At 36.2% G+C, this 26,891-nt stretch overlaps 1 protein-coding gene across 8 annotated transcripts in view; it reads left to right on the forward strand.

The window, feature by feature from the left end:
* The window catches only part of NUMB (NUMB endocytic adaptor protein), a 202,942-nt gene that overhangs the window by 35,661 nt on the left and 140,390 nt on the right, over window positions 1-26,891 (forward strand). The window contains exon 2 of one of the 8 annotated variants that reach the window (XM_074235772.1): window positions 14,073-14,179. The exons of the other annotated variants lie outside the window; for them this stretch is intronic. The gene's annotated coding sequence lies outside the window, so the exon portion shown is untranslated. The remainder of the gene's footprint in view (window positions 1-14,072; window positions 14,180-26,891) is intronic. 8 annotated transcript variants of the gene reach the window in all.

The raw sequence follows: 26,891 nt of genomic DNA on the forward strand, positions 1-26,891 counted from the left end.
TTTTAAATTATGAACTTAAGAAACATTTCCAAATATGAATCAAAACAGAAGAGGTTGTATAAGAGCCTGAGGTTTCTAGTATCTACTGAGTTTTTCTTTTCTTTTCTTTTTGTATATTTCAAATTTAATGTGGTAGTTTTGACACTGACCTATTTGTCTCTGGTTATCTCACAGCTTCCTTTTGCTCTCTTCTGTTTGTTTATTTATTTATTTAAAAATTTTTTTCTATTTATTTTTTAAATGATTCTTTGATGCTTTTCCCCTCCTTGTTTTGTATCACTCTTAATACTTCCTCTATTTCCTGCCATTGTAACAAATATTTATTTATATAAAATAGAAAATAAAAATAAATAAAATCCCTCTCTAGTGATAAACAAGTATAATCGAATAAAGCAGATTAACATATTGGATGTCAGGCAACATATATCTCAGATCTGTACCTAAAGTCCTTCTCTCCTTTTTCTCATTACTTCCCTTGAAATCCTTGATTTTTTTTTTTTGTTTCTCCAGATGAATTTTGTAATTTTTTTTTCTAGACTTGTAGTATTTTGTAGAGTAGGAGTAGTAGTTTGGTATGATACTAATCTATAAACTAATTAAGGGGAATATTTTCATAGTTTAATTTCTCTATGCTTATTTGTCTGACTTTTATTTCTATAAAGAGTGTTTTTAGTTTTTTATAATTCTTTTCCCTATAGCTGTATTCCCAATTATTTTATATGTTTTCTACTTCTCTTATGAGGAATTTCTTTTTCTATCTCTTCCTTTGTTGAGTTTTATTACTAACATACAGAAATACCAGTGATTGCCATTCCGTGATTGACAAATGGTCAAAGGATATGCAAAGGCAATTTACAGCTGAGGAGATCAAAGCAATCCAGTCATATGAAAAATTGCTCTAAATCATTACTTATTAGAGAAATGCAAATTAAAGCTTCTCTGAGGTGTACCACCTTACACTTCTCAGACTGGCCAATATGACCAGAAAGAATATGATCATTGTTGGAATGGTTGTGGGAAATCTGGGACACTATTGCATTGTTGATGGAGCTGTGAACTCATCCAACCTTTCTGGAGAGTAATTTGGAACTACGCCCAAAGGGCACAAAAATGTGCATACCCTTTGATCCAGCAATACCACTACTAGGTCTATACCCTGAAGAGATGATGAAAAAGGGTAAAAACATCACTTGTACAAAAATATTCATAGCAGCCCTGTTTGTGGTGGCAAAGAATTAGAAATCAAGTAAATCAAGAAAATCAAGTAAATTCCCTCCTTCAGTTGGGGAATGGCTTAGCAAACTGGTATATGTATGTCATGGAACACTATTGTTCTATTAGAAACCAGGAGGGATGGGAATTCAGGGAAGCCTGGAGGGATTTGCATGAACTGATGCTGAGTGAGATGAGCAGAACCTGAAAAACACTGTACACCCTAATAGCATCATGGAGGCCATGATCAACCTTGATAGATTCGCTCATTCCATCAGTGCAACAATCAGGGACAATTTGGGGCTGTCTGCAATGGAGAATACCATCTGTATCAAGATAAAGAACCGTGGAGTTTGAACAAAGTTCAAGGACTATTCCCTTTAATTCAGGGGAAAAAACCTGATATCTTATTGTATGATCTTGCTTTCTCTTATACTTTATGTTTCTTCCTTAAGGATATGATTTCTCTCTCATCACATTCAATTTGGATCAATGTGTACCATGGAAGCAATGTGGAGACTTCTGTGGGGAGGGGGGAAGGGAGGTAAGATTAGGGGAAGGATTGTGGAACTCAAAATAAATAAAATCTTTAAATACAAAAAAAAAAGAAGTACCAGTGATTTTTGTGGGTTTATTTTTATAACCTGCTACTTTATTGAATATTGTTTCAATTAATTTAAAGTCGACTCTCTGGGCTTCTCTAAACCATTTTCTCTGCCTAAATTGAATGTTTTGCTTTCCTCTTTGCCTATTCTTATTCCTTCAATTTTTTTTCTTCAAGTCATGCTGACAGTAGACATTCATGTTTTACTTTCAGATGGCCTTAGAATGTAAGCTTTTTGAAGACAGGGACTATATTTCTATTATGTAACAAATAATAAGTACTTAATTAGAAGTTCTTTCAGTGTTTCTCCATTACAGATATTCTAGATTGTGATTATCATGAACTAATTATTCTTATTGTCTTAATTAAATTGTCATCCAAACTCCAATGAAATAGATAACTCTCATTACATCAGAATTGTACAGAAAATGGTTTAGGTGATCTATGTAATTTTTACATTGCTTTTACAATAATTTTAGTTGTTCTTTGTTTAAAAAGCAACATGCAAATTTGCCTTTGTATTATTGTCTTTAGGCTACAAACCTGAAGGCTACAAACCTTCTTTGGTATTTGGAGTAAAGAGTTGAATTGATTATATTGATTTTGTCAGAGGTTTTGAAGAGATATCTCCCTATTCAAAACTTGAAAAATTATAAATTTTTTGAGAAATTTATTTATCCTTGAATCTCCCCAGTCTCTAATCAAGTGCCTTGTATAAAATAGATGAATTAATAAGTACTTGTTGAATGAATGATTAGTCTGTTGTTTTTCCTACTGTATTCACTATGTCACCCAGGTTAGAGTTAGGTGGTATTTTCCTAAAAGTTCATTACTTAGTTCATTGTTTGGAATTCAGAACATATTTTACCACAGACAGAATGTCATATGTGAGATTTCAGTTTCCTAACTAGCTCACAAAAATTGTGTTCAAATGATATTATAGTTGAAATATTGTAATATATATATATATATATATATATATATATATAGCAAGAATTGAAAGAGAGGGAAAGGAAAAAGGATTCAAAGTTCAAAGGGCAGATATATTCAAGAAACTCCTAGGTAGAATTAATTGCTATAAAACAACAAGGAATATATAGATAGTATCATACCATGGAATTGTTTGGGTGAGTTTTCTACAGCAGTACTGACTGTGATAAAGATCTTTTGGGAAAAAATAGGGATGTTAATAACAAGCACATTGTGTTGTAGTCATTCCAGCTGACTGCTCTGGTTAGAGTATTAACTAATATTAATATGCTTGTCTGTTCTTTTTTAAAATAATATTTTATTTTTTCCCCAATTATATATAAAATTAATTTTTAAGATTTGTTTTTTAAAAAATTCTGACTTTCAAATTATCTTAGTTCCTCTTTTTCCCAGCCTCCCTTCATGAGATGGTATATAGTCTATTTTAGGTTATATATGTGCAATCATATAAAATAGATATCCATATTAGTCATATTATGGAAGAAAATTCGAACAAAAAAAGTGAAAAACTAGTATCTTCAATCTGTGTTCAGATTCTACTAGTTCTTTCTTTAGAGATGGGTAGCATTTTTCATGAACCTTTTGGAATTTTCTTGTATAATTGTATTTCTGAGAATGGCTAAGTTAGTCACAGTTTTTCATCATACAGTACAGCTGTTACTGTGTTCAATGTTCTCCTGGTTCTGCTCACTTCACTCTGCATCAGTTCATGTCTTTTCAGGAAACATCTTGCTCATAATTTCTTATAACACAATAGTATTACATTATAATTATATACCACCACTTGTTTAACCATTTCACAGTTGATGGAACATTTCCTCAGTTTCTAATTCTCTGCCATCACAAAAACAGTTGCTATAAATATTTTTGAACTAATAGGTCCTTTTCCCTTTTCTTTGATCTCTTTGGATACAGACCCACTAGTGATAATGCTAGATCAAAGGATAGTCAATTTTATAGCCATTTTGTCATAATTCCAAATTGTTCTTCAGAATGGTTAGATCCATTGACAAATCTGCTATCAATACATTAGTGTCCCAGTTCTATACATTTATCATTTTTCTTTTCTGTTGCATTAGCTAAGCTGATAGGTATAAGGTCGTATCTCAAGAGCTGTTTAATTTGCATTTCTGTAATCCTTAGTAATTGAGAATATTTTTTCATTTGATTATAAATAGCTTTAATCTCTTTTGAAAATTGCTTGTTCATAGTATTTGACCATTTTCTAATTGGAGAATGACTTGTATTGAGAAATGAGGCCTTTATCAATGATACTGACTATAAAATTGTTTCCCAGTTTTCTGTTTTCCTCTTAATCTCTTGCATTGGTTTTGTTTCTGTGTTTTTAAATGTAATCCAAATTATCCATTTTCGTCTCCTAATGTTCTCTCTCTCATTTAGTCACAAATTCTTCCCTTACAGGTAAATTATTCCATGCTTCCCTATTTTGCTTTTTTCCTTATGTCTAAATCATGTATCCATTTTGACTTATTCTTGGTATACTGTTTGAGATGTTGATCTATACCTTCTTTCTACCGTAGAGTTTTCCCAGCAATTCTTGTCCGAAAATCTTAGATCTTTAGTTTTATCAAACTTTTGATAAAAATTTAATATAAATGTATAGGGTGCCTAATCAATTCCAGTGGCCCATCACTTTATTCCTTAGCCAGTTCCAGATTGTTTTGATAATTATGACTTTATAATCAGTATGACTAGGCCATCTTCATGTTTTTTTTCATTCATTTATTCCCTTGATATTCTTGATCTTTTGTTGTTTATCCAGATAAATTGTGTTATTATTTTTTATTGCTCTATAAAATAATTTTTTGTTAGTTTGGTTTTGGCTCTGAATAAATAGATTAATTTTGGTAGAATAGTTAAAAGTGTTATGCAATTGTGTTTATATAGTTCCTGTGTAGTCATTCCATTTGACTGCTCTGGTTTGAGTATTAACTAATATTAATATGCTACCTGATCTTTGGCCCAGGCTTAACAGCCTTTATAAATAATCTATGCATGTCTTCCTGTCTATAGAATCCTTTTCCTTATCTCAAAAAACTTAAGAGCAAAAATATAACAGTTAAAGCAAAAAGGAAATTGATTAAATCTTTCTTTGAGTTTCTATTTTATTATAAGGAACATGTCTAAAAGTATTTACTGTTGATAAATTATTGAACTTCCTTACTCTCCAACTGAAATGATAAACCATATTACCACTTCCCTTTTTCCTCTTATTTCAAAATACATTAACATTTAAATTTGCTTTGGGGGGAGATGGGGTGCAGGAAGAGCTTTATACTGTCACATCAGAGGGACTCTACCCCTTTGGATTAATTTTTGATTCCATTCCTCAGTCAGTCTGTAAGCATTTAATAAGTGCTTACTATGTGCCAGACCCAGAAGATACACAGAAGAGGACAAAAAAAAGATAATTTTTTGTTGTTCAGTTGTTTACAGTCATGTATGACTCTTCATGACTCCATTTGGGGTTTTCTTGTTAGCAATACTGGAGTGGTTTGTCTTTTTCCTCTTCAGCTCATTTTACAGATGATGAAATTGCAAACAGGGTGAATTGACTTGCCCAGGGTCATACAGCTAGTAAGTGTCTGAGGCCAGATTTGAACTCAGGAAAATGAGTCTTCCTGACTTCAGGCCTAGCACCTAAGCCACTATTCCACCTAGTTAAGAGGCTCATAGTTTAATAATGCAGACCATTTACAAGGATAAATAAAAATGTTTAATAAAGGGAAAACACTTTAGGAAAGGCTTCCTATAGAAGGAGGAATTTAAAGGTATCCAGGGAACCCTGTATGGTTTGGGGGAAAGGATATGAGGATGTAAGAAGACTTGAAGAACTTATATAGAGTGGGAGGAGAGGCAGGTTTGGAAGGCTTTGAATGCCAAGCAGGTTTGTTATTTGAATCTGGAAGTTGCTGGAGAGTTTATTGAGTTGGTGGTAGGAGAGTTGTGTGTGACATGATTTGTCTTGTGCTTTAGGACTTAGGAGGTTGGCTGGAGGATGACCCGGATTGGGGCTATTGTAATATTGTAGGCAGATGAGGGTCTGCTCTATTGCAACAGCACACCTATGATTTCATTAACCCAGGGAACATGCACATGTGGTGGGACCAAATTGTTATTTAGTAGATAAGTCCTCAGGAGTTTCTTGAGGAACACAGAAGTTAAAGGATTTGCTCAAGATCACTCTGAATATTAGAATCACAGAATCTGAGAGTTGGCAGGGATCTGGGCAGCTACCTGGTCCACACTTCTCATGAAAGGAGTCCCCCATCTTCCCAGATGCCTAACAAGTTGGTAATTCAGCCTAGGCCTGAAGACCTTTCAGGAGAGAAATTTTTTTTTGCCTCTAGGAATAGTGCATTCCACTTTTGAATAGCTCTAATCTTGGGAAATTTTTCCAGTTTAACTTGGCCTCTTTGGCACTTCATTCATTGTTCCTTGTTCTGATCTTGGATTCCCAAAGACCAAGTAAAATCTCTCCTTCACATCTTTCAGAGGTTTGAACACAGTGACCTCCCACTGACTCTCCTCTCCAAAATGCGCTCAGCTTCTTCAGCCTCTTGTGACAAGGACTCAAGGCTCCTCAAAGTGCTATTGCCCATTATTTGTTCTTCTGATTATGGAATCCTGGAGTCTGAAAAAGTGAGATGAGTGTGAGTGGGCTATCTATAAAACACATGACAAATAAGTAATTTTTGCAGGTGAAGTCTTGTGAAACTGCTTTGAGGAAAAGGATAGTCTAGATTCAATTCCAGTCATGTCTAGATTCAGGAATAACAACTAATGGATAGATGCTATGCTTCCTTGTACATAGTTGCAATAATTCATTTTAGCTTTTGTGTTTGTTTTTCCTTTGTCTTGTTAAGAATTCTGCCTCTAGTTTTGGTTGTGTAAGGTAGCTCCTAACATTTTTTCTCTCTTTTTCTTTTAAGTATGACTTTTTATATTTAGGTAAAATGCAGGTCTAAATTAGAAGTTCTCAGTCTGGAATCCATGAACTTCTTAAATGTTTTGATAATTATTTCAATATAATTGTCTTTCATATGGTATTTTATGCATTTGAAAACATTAGGAGAAGTCAATCCAAGGCTAACTATGAACAGTATTTTTCTTACAATGATGAGCATAAAAATGATGAGCTCAAGGTGAGCACAAAAACCCATTATATATAGGAAGAAGTGCATTCCAGGTAGAAAGGATGACTTCTGAAAATGAATGGGATTGAGAGAACACAGTTTGGAAGAAAGGGAAATATTATGTTTGAAACAGTAGGGTGAAAAGTTTTTACCATTTGTAAAGTCTTAAGTGACTAAAAAAACCAAAATACTCACTTCTTTACTAATCTTTGTACCAAAGGCAGTACTAGTTCTGGCAACACTAGAAGATTATAGATTTAAAGCCATAAGGGACTCTACAGGCTGAGTCCAGTTCCCCCATTTTTACAGATAAGGAAATTGAGGTTTAGGGAGGTTAAGTTACTTTCTTGTAAGGATTTAAGGCAATATTTGAAGACAATTTTCCTGACTTCCAAGTCCAGCAGTTTGTACACTATGTCACCTATTTTCTTTAGTTTCATTGTTAAATATGCATTTAAGAGTTTTAATTAGGATAAAACTCATAAGCTAAGGACTCTAACTAAACTTTCGAGAGACAACCCACAAAGGGAGCCAGTGAGGCAGTTCTCCTACTCAAGGTACCTGGAAAATTGCTCCCCGAGTCGGAGGGGCAGCCCACCGGAGGGGTGGCCCGTCAGAGCGAAAGAACTTCAGCCTCCCGGAGGTAGCCCCAGGGCGCTGGGAGCCCCAGCTCACAGCAGCGGGGGAGTCTCCTGAGCTGCACCCCGGGGAGCACTGGGCACAAAATGGGGGAACAGCGGGGGACCTCTGCCAGAGCAAGCACGTGGAGCCCAGCCCTCAGGGCACACAGCCAGCAGCTTGGTCTTTCTGCATCCCAGAGCCGGAAACAGAAGCTGGCGGAGCTGGTAAGCAGGAGCCCCCAGGGCATGAGCCCATTGAGCTGAGGGAGGGGAGTGAAGAGAGACTGCAGAGCTCTGTCCTCTACCCCTGGAACAGGACTCTGGGGCTCTGAGCACATTCAGATCCTGATCCCAGTCTAGGCCCCCCCCATAGAACAACAGGCCCCCCCCCCCCCCACCTCGGCCCCGTGGCAGAGGGCGCTTATGGTCATTCACAGACCAGGAGGGAGGACAGAGCCTCACACACTGAGACCCTTGTGGGAGTGTCCCAAAAGCTCGGAAAGCGCCCCAAAACCAGGCCCAGGCTGGGAAAATGAGCAAGCAGAGAAATAAGAGGAAGACTATTGAGAAATATTTTGCCTGTGAGCCCAAGAAGGGTCAAAATACTCAGTCTGAAGATGAGGAAGCACAAGCTCCTGCATCTAAAGACTCCAAGAAAAACAGAAATTGGGCTCAGGCTATGACAGAGCTCAAAAAAGACTTCAAAAATCAAATGAGGGAGTTGGAAGAAAAACTGGGAAAAGAAAGGAGAGAGATGCAGGAAAAATATGAAAATGAAATGAGCAGCTTAGTCAAGGAAATCCAGAAAAATGCTGAAGAAAATAGCATGCTAAAAACCAGCTTAGGTCAAATGGATAAAACAGTTCAAAAAGTTATTGAGGAGAAGAATGCTTTAAAAAGCAAAATTGGCCAGATGGAAAAAGAGATACGAAAACTCTCTGAGGAGAACAAATCCTTCAGACAAAGAATGGAACTCAGGGAGATACCTACAATTATTACTATTATTTTTTTATTTTAATTTTTTTTTCTCCCCTTTACTTTTTTCGCCCAAGCAAGTCTATCAATATTCATGGAGGGAGTGGTATTTTGTTTATTTGTAAACAAGAATATTTTATTAATGTAAAAAAACATTTGTACAAAATGAGAATAAAAATAAATTTAAAAAAAAGAAAGGGATTGCAGAGGGCACCAATTTAACTATTTTACAACTCTCATTTTACAGAAAAAGAATATAGTCATGAAAAAGTGCTCTATATAAATATTAATTAGAGAAATGCAAATTAAAACAACTTTGAGATACCAAAAAAAAAGAGTTTTAATTATAGGACGTTAAGGAATTTAATATAGTCTGGTGCCCTACCACTATGCTATATTGCCTTTCATCTAATATATAATATAAAAAACATGCAAATAACAAGTAATTTCATTATTACATAAATGGTTTGTAAAAACGAGGAATGGTGTTATCTTTCCAAACTTCTGTGAGACAGATGCAGTTCTACTGAACTTTTAAGGCTTATCTCCTACACTTTGCTTCCCCCTCTGCCCCTTCCCACTTCTTGATATGGCCCCACAATTTCTATGGAACCTTAGCCATCACTTACATTGTGGTCAAATCAATCTTTTCATTGACCACTGAACATGAAACTATACTAATTTCTGTCTCTTTGATTATATTTTGCTTCATTTAAAATACCCTTTCATACTTCTGTCTTACCAAAGTCTACCTTAGACTAAAAGGGATAGCTTAAGATTTATCTCGTTAAAGTCTTCCTGGACTACACTAGCAATTATTGATTCTCCCTTCTCCTCTCACCCCCTCCCCATTTTTCTTCCTCAAGTCCTGTAGAGCTTAAAAAGTTTGTAGGCTCAAGTACACAATTAAACAGTTATAAAAAATCTTATAATGGTACTATTTTATGTATGCTAATGTTGTATAGCCACATATCAATAGCAGCTTTTTAAGTCCTGTTATAATTAACACAGCATTGAGTATGATAAATCCTGTTGAACTGTCAAAAGTTTAAAAGTTTGGTTGTTAGATTGCTTGAGTATACCTCCTCAACAGAAAATTTCTCTTTCAATTTTGGTATATCTCTGTTTTCATTGGTGTGGGTGTTCTAATTGCTGACCAAAGATCCTTCATGCCTTCTTGTCCTGAGCACTAGTGGTAATGTTTGTTCTTTTATGTTTACAGAATATTTTCTTTTTGACTGACTATTGAGCTAGGTAGTACAAGTAGTAATAGGTATGTTGCAGATGAGGGACCTAAGGTTCAGTTGATAGCTATCTTTGTGATACCAATATATCCATTGGGCTGTTAAGTTGCTTTTATCTTTCACACAACATTATAGGCACAATTCCTTTTCTAATCTTCAGTAAAAGTCATCATTGCTGCAGCCTTATTACTTCTATGTATATTTTATTGTTTTTTTGTATCATTTGTAATTTTGATTATTTAGAATTTGTAATACTCTGTGATTCACAGCTAGAGAGAAATGCGAGGAGAATGTTGGTATTAAAGAAGAGGAATTTTGCAGGAGTCAGCACTTGGAGATTATTGGAAATGCCATACAGTTTTACAATTTTAATTAAGTCTCATTTTGTCAATATCAATCTACATTCACTGCCGAACTGCTGTACTTGTCCATGATATTTATTTTGATGAATCAGTTTCATTGGCTTCACTCTTAGTGTGAGCAATGCACATTTTATTCCAATGTGATTTTTATGATTTAGATTACTTCACCAGTTTTTCTGGGTTTTTGCACTTTATTTTATTTTATTCCAGTTACATCCAAAAGTAAGTAGTTTTCAACATAATCCATTTACAAGTTTATGAATTCCACATTTTCAACTACTCTCCCTTCCCTTTCTACCTCCTTGTGGCAACAAACAATCTGGTATAAGTTGTTTATGCATTATCATGTATAACATATTTCCATATTAGTCATGTTGCGAAAGAGGAATTAGAACTAAGGGGAAAAATCATGAGAAAGAAAGGAAAAAAACATAAAAAGTGGAAATAGTATGCTTTACTCCACATTCAGAAACCATAGTGTTTTTGTTTTTCTGAACTACACCAGTTTTTCTTGAATATTATTGTGCATCATTGAGAGCCTATTGTCTACTGATTAATTTAGAGAGCCTATTGTCTACTGATTAATTTAGAGAGCCTTAACATCCATAGGAAAGCTTTTTTTTTGTATGTGTAACTCTTGTGATCCCTGTTGTTAAATTTATGCCTGCCTCTTTAATGCCTTGATTGTAATTTTCATTATTGTATCTATCAAATTGTGTCATCTGGTAATAGTAATAGTTGACATTTGTATTGTCCTTTAATTAAGGTTTGCAGACTTTATATACATTATTTCATTTGTCCTTTACAACAGTATTAGGGTGGATGCTGTTTTACAGATTGGGAAACCTGAGATTCTGCAAGGTTAAGTAATTTGTCCTAGCTCACAGTGTCAGTAAGAGTCTGAGACAAGACAAGGCTTTTTGATTCCCAAGTGTCCACAAACAAGAGATTATCCATTTCACTGTCTTTCTAGGATGTTTATTCAGATGGACATCTCTATGGTCTGTCAATAGCCTAGCCTAGACACAGATACAGAGTTAATAGACAAGCTTTATGTTCCAGAAATTGTGTTGGGTATCAGTAGTACACAATACATAAATGAAACTTACCCAATAGATATCCATGTATGTACCTATGTATATAAATATATGTATATAAATATAAATATATCTGCACATGTGTGTATACATATATATGTATATATGCATGTTTATAATTACATACACAGTAATTTTGGGGTAAGCACTCGTAGTTAGAAAGGGGGGGTTAGGAAAAAAGTTCCTAGAGGAAGGAGGTGATGTTTCACTATTGAGTTTTTAATTTTGAGGGTACCTAGGTAGTCTAAGGGGAAGAAATGAGAAGGGAGTATATTCTAGACTTGAGGTACAACTTCTGCAAAATCATGGTGATGGGAAGTAGAAAAGCTGAATGTGAATACTAGCAAGAAGTCCAGTTTGACTGAACCATAAAGGACATAAAAGGGAGTTTTGTATAAGCTTGGAAAGATAGGGTGGAACCAGTTCATTAAAGTCTCTAAATACCAAACAGGAGTTTTTACTTGCTACTAGAGGTAAAAGAAAACCACTGGAGTCTACAACATGATCAGATCTGTGCTTTACTAATATTATTCTAGTTGCTTTGTAGAGTGGAGAAATTGGAGTAGGGAAAGACTTGAAGTATGGAGACTTATTAGGAAAGCTACAATAGTTCAGGCAAGAGGAACATCTGAGTTGGGGGTGGCTATGGGTATAGCAAAAAGATCATGGGTTTGCAAAGTAGGATAGCTGAAGAATTGATAAGACTTGGCCACTGATTGGATCTATGGAGTGAGGACTCTGAGGCTTCAAACCAGGGTGATTAAAAGAATGATGGTGCCTTGAACAGAAACTGGGAAATTCAGAAGAGGCAAATTCAGAGGAACCTGCTCTTAAGGAACTTATAATCTAGTAGTAAGTACAATCAAATTTCACTTTTTCATATTTATTAGCTAGATGTCTGACTTCTCTGAGCCTCAATTTCTTTATCCAGGTGATGGTGGTGGTGGTGATAGTGGTGGTGGTGATAGTGGTGGTAGTGGTGGTTTCTCTTTTAGGTTTTTTTTTTTTTGCAAGGCAAACGGTGTTAAGTGGCTTGCCCAAGGCCACACAGCTAGGTAATTATTAAGTGTCTGAGACTGGATTTGAACCCAGGTACTCCTGACTCCAGGGCCGAACCCAGGTACTCCTGACTCCAGGGCCGAACCCAGGTACTCCCGACTCCAGGGCCGGTGCTTTATCCACTATGCCACCTAGCCACCCTGGTTTCTCTTTTAAACCTATCACTATTCTTAATCTTTTAAAATTCATTGGAAAGCAAGTATTATGAGAGATTCAAGATGTTGAAGAGGGTAGGACAAATTTTAGAAATTACTGGTGATCCAGTTTGACTGGTTTGGTGTGGCGGTCTGAGATAAAGCTAGAAAGATTTAACTCAGATTGTGGTGACTAGGGATTTATTACTCTGCCCAAGCTTCAAAGGCTCCCTACTCTTTCTAGTAATAACATGAAAAGAATTGTGCACTAGAAAGATTACTCTGCAGGCAGGGTTAAAGCCAAAGAAACCTATTAGGAGCTTATTTCAGTAGCCTAGGGGATAAGTGATGTATCAAAGCAAGAGAAGTTGGAAGGGGGGTGGGGATGAATGGAAGAGATTTTAGGGTATAATCACTTTGACCAGATGGGTGTTGTATGTGACTGAGATTTTGAACCTGGGTGACTTGGAAATAGGCAAGTTGGAATAGACAGGTTTTTTTGGGAAACACTATAAATTTAGTTTTGGACATCTCATATTCTGAAATGTGAGGCTGTAGATATCAATCAGGGAGTACACTCTATAGAGTTTATGATCGAAGTAGAGAGGCTAGTCCTCAGATCTAATAGTTTCTAGAATGACAGGATTTAGAGGATGGGAAGGAGAAAGAAGGAAACAGCTGAGTGTAGTGTCAACAAGACACAGGGAGGAGAGAATATTTAGAATAGTTAGCAGTGTCAAATGTTATGGTAAGGTTAAGGAGAATGAAGACTGGAAAAGACTATTGGGTTGATGATGGGGTTCATTGATGACCTTGGAGGCAGCTGGTTGGTAGGGCAGAAAGGAAAATTAGAAGTTGACTAACAAGTGCATGGTGTATTATCCTGTCTAGAAGTTTGGCGGTGAGGGTAAGAGAGGAAGATGTTAGTAGTCTGTGATGGGCTATGGAAATGTGGGAAGGTTTATTTTTAGGATGAGAGAACTCTCAGCATGTTTATATCAGGGAAAGAGAAAGAAAGTTGGGCCCCAGGCTAGAGGAAATATTGTGAACTTTGCAAACATCTGATTTGATACAACTTACCTTGTAAAATTGCTTCTGTTAGTAAGCCTATTGTACACCTGTCCCGTTGGGACAGGTGATTTATACAGGGTCATACAGCTAAGTTGGGATTTTAACTCAGGTAGATGGTTCCAGCTTCTGTTCACTACACTGTGACATAGTTGCAGGGGTTATTATTAGCAAAGATAAATGCCATCTCTGCATTGAGAAGGGAGGGGATGTGTATAAAGGAAACTATGGGCTTCCCTCTTATTTTTTTTTCCCAAGGAAAATGGGGTTAAGTGGCTTGCCCAAGACCACACAGTTAGGTAATTATTAAGTGTCTGAGCCCGGATTTGAACTCAGGTACTTCTGACTCCAGGGCCAGTGCTCTATTCACTGCGTCACCTAGCTGCCCCCTCCCCCTTATTTTTTTAAGAGTAGGATATGAGATTGTCATTTGAATGTTAGGGCTGTTGGACAAGTTAGGGAATTTAAGAAAATGGAATAAGTTTGGAATATCTTTTTTTTTGTGGGATGATGACAAAAGTAAAAATTTCTGTTGCTGTTCTTTTCTCAGAGGACCGACATCAGAGAGATGATGCCATGCCATGCAAATTAATTGGATTTAAGGGAGGGAGGACTGTTCCAAGTCACCAGCCTCACTTTCTCCTCTGAAGCCAACAGGTAGCATAGTGGATAAAGTGTTGGACCTATTGGAGATGACTCTGGAGACAGTGGAAGATGTTGAGAGTTCAGTGGGGACAAGCATCATCTCCCCATTTTAAAAATTAAGTAGTTTATCCAAGTTATTCTCCAGCTGATAAATTGTCAAAGACTGGAAAGGAAATTAAAGTTATCTATAGTCATTTGAAAAATCACTCTTCATCATTATTGATTAAAGAAATACAAATTAAAACATCTCTGAAGTACCACCTCACACCTCTCAGATTGGCCAATATGACTAGAATGGAAAATGATCAATGTTGGAGATGGTGTGTGAAATCTGGGGCACTAATACATTGTTGGTGGAGCTGTGAACTGATCCAAATTTTCTGGAGAGTGATTTGGAATGCTTCCAAAGGGCAATAAAATTGTGCATACCCTTTGACAAGCAATACCACTACTGGGTCTATACCTGGAAGAGCTTGTGAAAAGGGGTAAAAATTCCACATGTACAAAAATTTTATAGCACCTCTTTTTTTGTAGTATCAAAGGATTGGGGCAGCTAGGTGGCACAGTGGATAGTATTGGACCTGGAAGCCAGGAAGACTCATCTTCCTGATTTCATATCCAGCCTCAGACACTTACCAGCTGGGTAAAGGAAAGATGTTAAATTAAAGAAATGAATTAAGTGGTTGCCTTCTAGCTGTGATGGCCTAGCTAGGTTTAGATAACATGAACCCAATTATCACTGGACAGCTAGGTGGTACAGTAGTATTACTGGACCTAGAGTCAGGTAGATCTGAGGTCAAATCCAACTTCAGATACTTACTAGCTCTGTGATCCAGGCAAGTCATTTAACTCTGTTTGCCTCAGTTTCTTCATAAATGAAGAAGGAAAATGGCAAGCCACTCCTGTATTTTGCTAAGAAATCTCCAAATAGAGTCACAGAGAATCAGATATTGAAAACTACTAAACAGTAACAGTTATTACCCTCACCTGATTTTAATTTGATAAGTGTGCTGACTTTGGAGCTTGGAATGGTGTCCTCTTACATCTCCACCTTTTAAATTTTTTTCTTCTTTAATTATTTCCTAATCTTTGCATGGGTATGGTCCAATTCTTTTTTGTTTCTTAGAGGAGCTTTCTCCTTTAATTAGGTACTCCATCTCATCTTTATCTCCTTATCTGATCATTCTTTCCTCACTACTGTATCTTCAAAATTCCCAGGTGTTTTCCCATCTTGATCCCCTTAAATAATCATCTTCTACCTTTCTACATTTTCCTAACAAATTCCTTTATAGAGTTGATTAGCATCTTACACTGTTTTCTTAATTTCTTTTGTAATCTGATTTCTCCTTCCAACTTTATTGAAACTGCTTTCTGAAAGATTACAAATGATTCCATTTCTTGTTAACATGATCAGACTTATGCTTTTCTACTATTACTCTAGTAGTGGTGCTGTGACTGGAGAAGGAATGGGGAAAGACTTGAGGCCGGGAAACTCATTAGGAAAGTTACTGTAATAGATCAGGCAGAGGGGATGAAGACCTAAGTTGGGGGTAACCATAGGGGTAGCAAAAAGATCATGGGTATGAGAAGTGGGGTAAAGGAACAATTAGTATTGGGAAAGTGGAGGTCTTTGAACTTTGAGGGAGCATGAAGGGGACAGAGTACTGAACTGGAAGTCAGAGAACCCTGTTTGAATCTTGGGTGACATTGTGTCAATCTCTTGACAGTATAGGACCTTAATTCCTCAAATATTAAATGAAAGGGTTGGACCTCTGAGAATGCTTTTAACTCTAAATTTATCATACTATCATTAACTTCTAAATCCAATGTTCTTTTCTTGGTTCTCTTCCTCTTCTACTGTGTTACTATCCACTATCTCTGTGTCTTAGGTATTTATTCTTCCCTTGACTTGTAATATTGTTCTATACTGGCTCTTCTATTGTCCTTTTCATTCTCCTTTCCTAGATCATTATCTGTCTTTCCCATTTCCATAGGTTCAGTTATAATTCTTGCACATGTGATTTACAATTCTTTCTGTATGTCTAATCCTATTCTTCATCTAAACTCTAGCCATACATCTCCACCTGAATCTCTTATAGATACTTTAAACTAAATATATTTTGCCTCCTAACCTCGAATTCACCTGTCCTCTAAATTTCTCTATTACTTTGGAGTGTGACAGTATTTTCCAAGTCACTCTGTAACTTTGTATTTATTCTTGATTTTTTTGTTTCTTCCTTTCACCCCCAACATCCAGTTGTTATATCTTGTTCTGCCTACAAAACAGATGTCTCATGGCACCTTCTTTCGACCTAACACCTCAATTGCCTTAATTCTGGCCTTTATCATCTTATAGTAGAATCCTAATTAGTTTCCTTATTCGAGGCTCTATATTTTCCAATCATTCCTACATATATGACTCTAAAGAAATCTTTGAAATGCATAGCTCTAACAATGTTTTGGCTCTTTTGAAGTAGTTCCCTATTGCCTTTATGATAAAGCATGGCTACAGGAGATAAATAGGATTTAGGTGTTCTCTGGTAAAGAGAGCCCCCAGTGAGGAGCTTTACTTTGTCAATGCAGATTAAAATCTTTAACTTAGATTCATTAGAGAGTTGCCTATAGCAGAGGTCAGCAGATTGTGGCACATGGACCAGTTGTGACTTATAGCATGTTTTTTAGTGATCCATGAGCTATTTGTGGATTCACAGTATTTGTGACAAGAAAATTTATGAAATTAAAATTTTAGTGTCCATAAGTAAAGTGTTTTTTTTTTTTTTTGCAAGGCAAACGAGGTTAAGTGGCTTGCCGAGGCCACACAGCTAGGTAATTATTAAGTGTCTGAGACTAGATTTGAACCCAGGTACTCCTGACTCCAGGGCTGATGCTTTATCCACTATGCCACCTACCCACCCCCATAAGTAAAGTTTTATTGGAACATAGCCATACTTATTTATATGTGCTAGCTGTGACTGCTTTTGAGCCACAATTAGTATTGAGTTGTTGGGATAGAGACAGTTTGTGGTGCTTTCATCCTTTCCACTACTGCTTAGTAAAATTCAAATTAGTGATATCACTTTAACTTAACAGCATTTCCAATGTCATGCATATCACCATAGCTTAATATTTTATTTATTTTTTATTACCAATGCATACCTATTGTATCAAAACAAGAAAAGAAAGTTACATGAGTTTCTTTTATTTAAACTAAGGATCAAGATTAATTTAAACCATCCTCAGTTACTATTATTGAACACAGAATGACTTTGGAAAATAGCTTTTACTACAGATTTGATAATGGTTCTTGAAGAATTCAACCTAAAGATTACAAGGCAAAACAGTACTTATGTGTGAATCTTTTGCAGTGACCACATCAGTTGCATGACAACTTAGATTGTTTGAAATACAGGTAATATCAAGTTTCTTATACTTTCCTGTGCTATCAAAAGTTATAACAAGAAATGAGATCTCTTCTTCTTCTCTCTCTCTCTCTCTCTCTCTCTGCTTTTAAGCAAGGCAATGGGTTTAAGTGACTTGCCCAAGGCCACACAGGTAGGTAATTGTAAAGTATCTGAGGCTGTATTTGAACTCAGATCCTCCTGACTCCAGGGCCGGTGCTCTATCCACTGTGCCATCTAGCTGCCCTGAGATCTCTTTTCTTACATAAATATGCAGAGGATATATTTTCTGAACTCAAGCTACAGTTCTAACAGTAACTTTTCAAAACTTGATATAAGTACAAAAGAAATGTCCATATTTCTAAATCCAATTAACTGTGCAATTGATGAGCTTCCTACTAAACTTCAAATGGAAATGATTATTCTGCAATGAAATAAAATGCTAAGAGGAAGATATCAAGAGATGAATCTAATGGAACTATATAATGCCTTCCAAATATTGAGTATACTTTATTAAAATTATGGGCTTGTAAAGATTGATAACAGTATTTGGCAGTACTTATATGTGTAAAAGAAGATTTTCAAACATGAAATGCATAAAATCTCATTACAGATTGGTACCCTCATTGCTTAGTACAATGCCTGGCATAGAAGCTTAATTGTTTTTGAGTGATTAACAGGTGAAGATTTGCAATCAATTTTGATGTTAGGAAAAAATAACTTTGAAACCTATTTAGCATAATGTTATCCCCAAAGAAAGAATTCCATTCTTATTAGTAGATCTGTATACCAAGTTATTCAATTATTATTGTATTTTAAAATTTGTAAATAAAAATTTGTGAAAATTTGTTTTCCCTTTTATTATATAAGTATATAATGTCCTCAATTTTTCTCTTGGTCTACAAAACCGAAAATCTTTACTATCTGACCCTTTGCAGAAAAAGTTTGTTACCCTCTAGAGTTTTGAGAGGTTAAATTAAATGCCTTCCCCAGAGTCCCAGTTATTATGTCTCCAAGGCAGAACTTGAACTCAGGTCTTCTGAGACCTGCCTCTAAGGTATTCATTTCCCCATACTATTGCCTCTCATCAAGAGGAACATTTAATCAGTTCACTCTCTTTAACACAGAAAAGTACATGTTAAAGTTACATAAAAATGGCTAACGTAAGAAAAGTTTTGATGCTTATTATGTGAATAGACTTTATGTTTTGTGTTTAGAGCCTATTTTCTTATCCTTTGATTCTTCTTGTGGACTTGTAAAAATCAGTAGAGTAGCCAGGGATACTTTAGTCTCTTCTTTCTTTAAAAAGTGATATAATGTTGCAAAAATAATAAAAATGGAGTTGTAACCTTGAATTGTATTGCTAAGATGCAAGCACATGAGACCAGGCTAGTTTGGAGTTAATCAAATCTCATTTAAACAAAACCTGAGTGGAACTTTGATAGTGCTTTAAAAGCCAGATATTTAGCTCCTTTTAAACATCTGTCCTCACTGGCATAAAAGCAGAGAGAGGTATTTAACTTCTATGTTGTTTTCCTGCTGCCTCCCTGTTGCCATTTGTTCTGCTGCTTCCATCTGATCCCTGTCACTGACCACATGACTGCAAGTTTTCCCTTCATATTTGGTGTTATCAATGGTTTTGTGATTCTGTCTTTGTGACTAAATGTTTAGAAAATGATTTTAGGGTTAGCAACCACTTTTTATAGGCTAGTAACAAGTTCAGACTTTATAATTCCCATCAGGTTAATTTTTAGCTTTTTAGGACAACACAAATAAATATATGGTAGAGAGACCTGGAATTGGGAAGACCTTAGTTCAAATTTGGCCTGAAACACTACACTATACTACTCTGTAATATTGACATAAGGTATCTCATTTGTTAGATGGGGAATAGTAGCACCTATCTCTCCAGGGTTGTTGTGAGGATCAAATAAAAGCAATTGTGAAGTGCTTAGCACATTGCTTGCCCAAGAGCAAATGCTCAAGAAATGTTAGTGTTTTCTCTATATCTATATCTATATAGCCAATATTTATTTTGCTTTAAAGTTCAGTTGGGGGGCAGCTAGGTGGCACAGTGGATAGAGCACCGGCCCTGGAGTCAGGAATACCAGAGTTCAAATCCAGCCTCAGACACTTAATAATTACCTAGCTGTGTGGCCTTGGACAAGCCACTCAACCCCGTTTGCCTTGCAAAAGCTTAAAAAAAAGATACAAAAAAGTTTAATTGGAAGGAAATACATAAAAGTATAAATTCATTTTGAATATTTAACCAAAACTACATGTTTTGAGATAAGCTAAAATAACAATGTCTTAGTAGTTATTCTAAACCTTGGATAAACAGCTGTACAGAAATGAGTATTTCAGAGAATCCTTTATTAAGGATGAGTAGCTAATAATTCTGAGTGGTTGTCAGGCATCATTGAATGGTGGATAGAGTACTGGATTTACAAAGATCCATTTGCACATCCTACCTCAGGGAAGGATTAATTAGATTTATTCTGTGGACATATTTTAACCTTTCTTTGCCTCAATTTTCTCCTTTGTAAAATGAGGTAGGTGGACTTGATGTATTATTTTATTTTCCTTTTAGCTCTAATTCAGTGATCTTGTGAACTGCTAATTTAATTCATTTTTTATTACCTTTGTGTCTTTTGGGAGGTATTTGGGCAATTAACTTTTTTTTTTCTGAGATGACAAATTTTTGGTCTTTGCTTTCAAGTCCTATCATGTATTCATATAATTGCCAAATATATTTACCTGGACATATTCACTTTCCAACCAATCTGGGTCAGAGCTGGGGGATTATTCGAGCATCGGAATTGTGGTGCTTTTAGTCTCTGCTAATATTTACTTTTCATAACTAGTTTACTTTAAAAAGAAGTATTATGTGTGGCCTAAGTTATAAAGTGCTGGAATCAGAGTCAGGAAGATTTAGATCCAGCCTCAGACCTCTATAGCTGTGTGAACCTGGACCAGTGAGCCACCTTGTGTGTGCTTCAGAGATCTCCCTGGACTCATCTGCTAAGGAGATGGCTGGAGGGAGTTCTCTGCAGTCATGAAACTAGAGATTCTTAGCAAGGGATCCACTTGTTAGTCTAGCTTCAGTTACAGAGCATTTAGTGACAAAGTTATTTTTAATTCAGATCTAACAGTTTCTCTCTTTCCTTAGCCATTCTGTAATCCTTTTGTTGATTGTCAGTCAGTGAGGATTTTCTAAGTGCTTACCCTGTGTCAAGCACTGCACTGCGGGTAAAAAAAAAAAAGATAAAATAAAGTTCTTGTCCTCCATGAGCTCTTAAAAACAAACAAATATGTTCGAATTCTTTATGTAAAAGAGACTACAGCCTCATAGAAACTCTGGACTTAATCTCTCTTTTTTTTTTTTTTTTTTTTAAAGATTTTTGCAAGGCAATGGGGTTAAGTGGCTTGCCCAAGGGGCCACACAGCTAGGTAATTATTAAGTGTCTGAGACCAGATTTGAACCCAGGTACTCCTGACTCCAGGGCCGGTGCTTTATCCACTGCACCACCTAGCCACCCCTGGACTTAATCTCTTAACTCCTACTTGTACTGGCAGGTCCTCAGAGTTTTAGGGATACTGCTGTTGGATTTAGAGAAGCATTTCTTTGGATGAGATAATCTTTCCATCATTAATTTCACCCCCCATTTCAGGGAGTTTTCCCCAATATCAGTTATCAGTTAGTATTTCCTCCTATATCATGGTTGACTCAGTAGCTCTTTAATATCATTTATCAGTTAATATCATTTGACTTCTTCGAAAGGATATTTACTGAGTGAACAATCATGATACAGAAAGCCTCTCCACACTCCCCTCTATCACCTTGGTCCCTGAGGAGAGTGACTTAAACATAAAGGGACCTGGAGAGAGCGGGCTTAAATTTAAAGGGGTTGCTCCCTTGCTGCCATGCTGGGCTGTTGTCAGACACCACAGCTAGATTGGTTCTTGTAGATTGCTCCTTGGGAATGTGCTCCTTCCTAGACTTCAACTGCTAGCAACTGCTATTGTAGACTTTTGCTCTTCTCACTTCACTAGGTTGTGGAGCTTAGTCTGTTCTGTCTCAGGTAATCGTCACTTAAGCAAAGAAAAGAATAAATACACAGGGATAGAAGCAAAAGCATGGCCGTGTGTTTACTGTCCTGGAAGGGAATATAAAAGTGAGAATGTTTCCCACCTGGAACTTTATAGCAATTCATTCTCCTCACTCAAAATAAAAACTGGAGAACAGAAAGAGTGATTTGACTGGTTGGTTAGGATCTTTGTTTTACATATTTGATTCTGATTCAGTAACTGATGAAAAGACCTTTGTCCTAAGCACCAAGCAGACAAGAAACAGGATCCCTGTCTGAGCATATCATGAAGGTGAAAGTGAGGACCTGGCCCCCATCCATTTCCCAGACTCCAGAAGTTGGCTTTCTACCTATCTTTGGAGTCTTTGGGCATGTTCCCAGGACCAGACCCTCACTCACTAGTTCTCCCTTAAATCCACCAAAAAGGGACAGAAAAAGATGAATTGCAAATGATTGAAAAGAAATATTTAACAGTTGGGGTGTGACTAGTTGGCGCAGTAGATAGAGCAGTGGCCCTGGAGTCAGGAGTACCTGAGTTCAAATCTGACCTCAGACACTTAATAATTACCTCGCTGTGTGGCCTTGGGCAAGCCAGTTAACCCCATTTGCCTCACAAAAAAAAACCTAAAAAAAATACAGTATCTTTTTCTTTAAAATTTTATATTTTAGGGGCAGCTAGTTGGCTGGCCCTGGAGTCAGGAGTACCTGAGTTCAAATCTGGCCTCAGACACTTAATAATTACCTAGCTGGGTGGCTTTGGGCAAGCCACCTAACCCCATTGCCTTGCAAAAACTAAAAAACTAAAAAACTAAAATTTTATATTTGGGGTTTAAGCAATTCTTTGTTTAATGGAAGCTGGAAGTATAATAATTCATTAATTGTGCAGAGTTGTATAGGGGAAAGACCTTAGAATCAGAAGGTGTTGAGTCTAGTATTGGATATCTCTAACTGAATGCACCATAGATGCCTTAACCTTGATGTGACTAAAGCAGAGCTCAGTTTTTTTCCTATTACACTCACTTATTTTTGTGATTTCCCCACTTTTATCAAACTTCACAAACCCCTGCAGAAATTTTTTGCGTGTCATCTTTGTCTTGGTGTCATTCCCATTCTCCTTTATCCAAATATTTCCTTCTGTTGTCATCTCTTCTTTTAATGTCACAGCATCTTTCATATCTGTTCCCTTCTCTCTTTCTATACAATTGCCGTGGTAGTTTAGCCCTTCATTTCTCATCTGGTTTTTTGCAATAGCCTCATTATTGGTTTCCTTGCTTCAAGTCTCTCCTCTCTTCCATTTGTCAAAAGGCTGGCACAATGATTTTCTGAAAATTCAGGTCTGACTATATTACTCCCCTGCTCAAAAATATCCATTGAGTCCCTGTTTCCTCTACCATTAGGTAGATAGACACTGTTAACTCAACCTACCCTCTTAGCTTTATTAGACATTATTCCCCATCATGTTTCCTAAGGACTAGCCAGACTTCTTTCTTATGGCTCTGATGCTTTTTTTGGTTCTGTTCCTCTGTATTGGTTGTCTGCCTGAACATTCTTCCTCACTTCTTCCTTGTGTAACCCTAGTTTTCCTTTAAAACTCAGTTTAAAGGCTACCTTTTTGCTATATGTGAGACTGTTCCTGATGATCCCTCCCCCAGCCCTAATATAAGTTAGTTATTTTCTGGGTAGCACGAGTCTGATTTGAAGGGAATTGCCTATTAAACAATCCTAGGTGTTTTTCCCTTCAAGTGACTCCATCCATGATGATTGAGAATCTATGTAAGTTTCTTTGGGCAGCTAGGTGGCACAGTGTTGGGACTGGAGTCAGGAAGATTCATCTTCCTGAATTGAAATCTGACCTCAAGATATTTACTAAAAAGTGCCCACTAAGTGATCATGAGCAAGTCACTTATTCTTGTTTGTCTCAGTTTCCTTATCTGTAAAATGAGTTGGAGAAGGAAATGGCAAACTACACAAAAATCTCTGCCATGAAAACCTAAAATGGGATCATGAAAAGTTCGGCATAACTGAACAACGCTTCTCTGGGAGCAGAAAGAGGGAATTGGTGGAATATTGAGGTTTTGCACATCTAGCAATCCTAAATTTGTTTCCCTTCTGAGGTTACTCTAAGTCATATGATGGTGCTTTAAATTTGAAGGACTGCATGCATCCCCATGGAATGACTCACTAAAGGTCTGGTCTTCCTAAGAGGGGAGTCTGAACCAAATGTTGCTAAGGTTGGAGGATTTTAGAATGTCTCTAGAAAGTAGAAATCACTGAAGAGGAAAGAAATTTTGTTTATCCTTTATGGGTTGTATTTTTTCCTTCATTTGTTTATGGGCTAAATCTTATACATTTTTTCTGAGATTAAAAAAAAAAGGTTACCCTTTATTCATTGTTACCTTGAATGCTTTGTATAAGTTTCTTTTACTGACATCTCTGGAGACTTAAGAGATTTCCCAAAGTAAACTGTGTTTGGGGGGCAGATTGTTCCAATCCTTGTAATCCAAGACCTTGAGACCCAGAGACATGAGCAGTTACACATGTCTGCTGATTATTTAAATGAGATGTAATGGGCAGTTTTGGTATCATAGAGTATAGTTGATTTGTAGTTAGCCTATCTGGGCTCTCATCCAGTTTGGATCAATACTTACTAATCCTTGAACCAACTGGTCTTTATCTCAGGTATTTTATATATGAAATGGGATAGTTCCTATATCACCAATGGCACAGGATTGTGAGCATTCAAGTGAGGTGGCATGTTAAAGCACTTAACCAAAAGACAGAACTGCATCTTACACCTCTGCTTAGGTGTTTGTTTAGCCAGTCCTCTGTTTGGTGAATTAGAGTTAAAAAGATTTTCAGTTTTTTGCTGCACCAAAAAGACCTGCTGTAAAATATTTTAAAATGTGAGTCACTCTTCTTCCCACTCTCATTTTTTTTTTTTGTCTTTGGGATAGAATTCTATTAGTGGTATATATTAAAGAGTATGGACTATTTAGTGATGTTTTTTTATATTAATTACTTTCTAGAATATCAGTACCATGTGATTGCATTCCATTAGTTCCCTCCTACAATTACTTTCTCTTTTTGTCAGCTGCCAACCTGGTGGAGGTGAGGTGGAACTGTAGATTTTTTTAAATTTGCATTTCTCTAATGATTTGGAGTGTTTTTTTTAATATTGTTATATTGGTTGGTTAGGGTTCTTCCTTTGAGAACTGCCTTATCTTGTTTATTTCTTTTAATCATTTATCTATTGTGGGATGGATGACTCTTGAAGAAGCATAAACTTGGAAGAGTAAATCATCACAGTGTTATCATCAAAGAAATTCCTAGAGAAAAGGACATAAACAGGATGCAAGTTGAAGCTTAATTTTAAAAAGAAAATATATTATTTTGATAGCTTTTGTCTTTGTCTTTTTCAAACTCCTTCTAAATGAAATTATTCCTTGTGATAAAGAAAAAGTCAAATACACCTGAAATAAAAACCTTGCCTGACAATGTATATAAATTCTGAACTTGAAGATAGCCCCTCACCTTTTCTCTTCTGTGAGGGAGGTTTGCTTATCTTTTTTTAGAACTTTATTGGATTTTTCAGTTAATCAAGAGTCCAACATCTTAATTGATATTTTACTTTGTGGTACACATTATGTATATTGTTATCTTCTGCTTATTTCTCTATCAGTTCCTACAAATCTTCCCACCTCCCATTTATCACTAAATTTCTCATATTCAGTGATTTCTTATTTTATAAACCAGTGGATATCCCTTTGCGTGTAGCTTTTTCCTAACTTTGATTGCTGCTATGAATATTTTGACAAATCTTTGATCTTTTTTCCTTTAAATTAAAAAAAATTATCTTTGACTTATTTAGGGTATATTCCCTGTAGTGAGATTGCTAGATATTAAAATTATATGGGCAGTTTACTTAATTTTCTTGGATTATCCCAAGTTGAAACCTAGAACAGTTGGATTTCTTCACAGCTCCACCAACTGAGCAGTGTGTCTACATTTTCATAGTCTCTTCAACCTGAGTGTTCCTAACTTTCTGAGATTGTATGGAGATTAGTGAAACCTCAGTTTTATTAGAAATTTGAAGTAGTTTCCTTGGAAAAAAATTATGTTCATTTTGTATATAAGATTTTTAGGTAATTTTTTAAATTCAGGTTTAGGTTTTTAGAGCATCTGATAGCTTTTATAGTTTCCCTGGAAATTCAAAGTCTATCTGTATTTTACTTTTCAGGGGAAAGTCAGTTTCTTCCTCACATCAGGATATAGTGCATTCCAGGCCTTAGGAGGTACAAAGGTCATATTGACTAGGGGAATTTGGTTGGATCATAGAGGGTGGAACAGGGATTAAAGTACCATGAAACGGGAAAGATAGATTGGAGTAAGGTTGTGAAAGACTCACAATCTCAATCGAAGATTCCAGGAGCAGTGGGAAACCACAGGAATTGGTTGAGTGGGGAGACATGGTCAATTCATTTTACCAGCAGTGTGGAAGATGATCCTAAGGATAAGATGGAACGGTTTGTCCAGGACTTCTATATCTGCTGTTCTATAAGCTTAGCAGAAACTTGCTCCTAGCTTGCTTGTACTGTGGTCAATTTTTTGGCTACAGTAATTCTTGAAGATTACCAACACCAATGCGTTGAGATCCTTGAAGCACTAAAGTAATTAATTCTAATTTTTTTTGCAAGGCAGTGGGGTTAAGTGACTTGCCCAAGGTCACACAGCTAGGTCTGAGGCTGGATTTGAACTTGAAGTAATTGATTTTAAAATTTTGTATAGTTTAATGAGATTTTCAGAATTGATCAAGGTTTTTAAATAAAATTTCAGTACTCTTAATATAACTTTCTCTGTATCATATGGATAAAGAAAAATATATCTGTTGGATTGTATATCAAACTGGTTTGCTTATTTGACTACAGTTAAGGAAACACAGAATTCTCTGCTTTCCCTCTAGTCTTTTCTAGGCATGGAATGTATCCTAGTGTTTTTCACCAAGGCGTATAACATTGCTTTAATAGATTGCTTAAAACTGCTCCTCCTTTGCCTTACTACTTTTGACATGATTAATTGCTCCATGACTCCTGGCACCTGCTTTTTCTTTTACAAATTATTGATCAAAGCATACATTTAATTCAGATTTGATGGCTAAAGTAAAAATTATATATTTAATAAATTTTGACCCTTCCATGTATGGAACAGGAAACTGTTAATTAGTAAAAGAATGAGTAATTT

The sequence above is a fragment of the Macrotis lagotis genome, chromosome 4, assembly GCF_037893015.1.
Source record: "Macrotis lagotis isolate mMagLag1 chromosome 4, bilby.v1.9.chrom.fasta, whole genome shotgun sequence".
In the NCBI taxonomy this organism is placed as follows: Eukaryota; Metazoa; Chordata; class Mammalia; order Peramelemorphia; family Peramelidae; genus Macrotis; species Macrotis lagotis.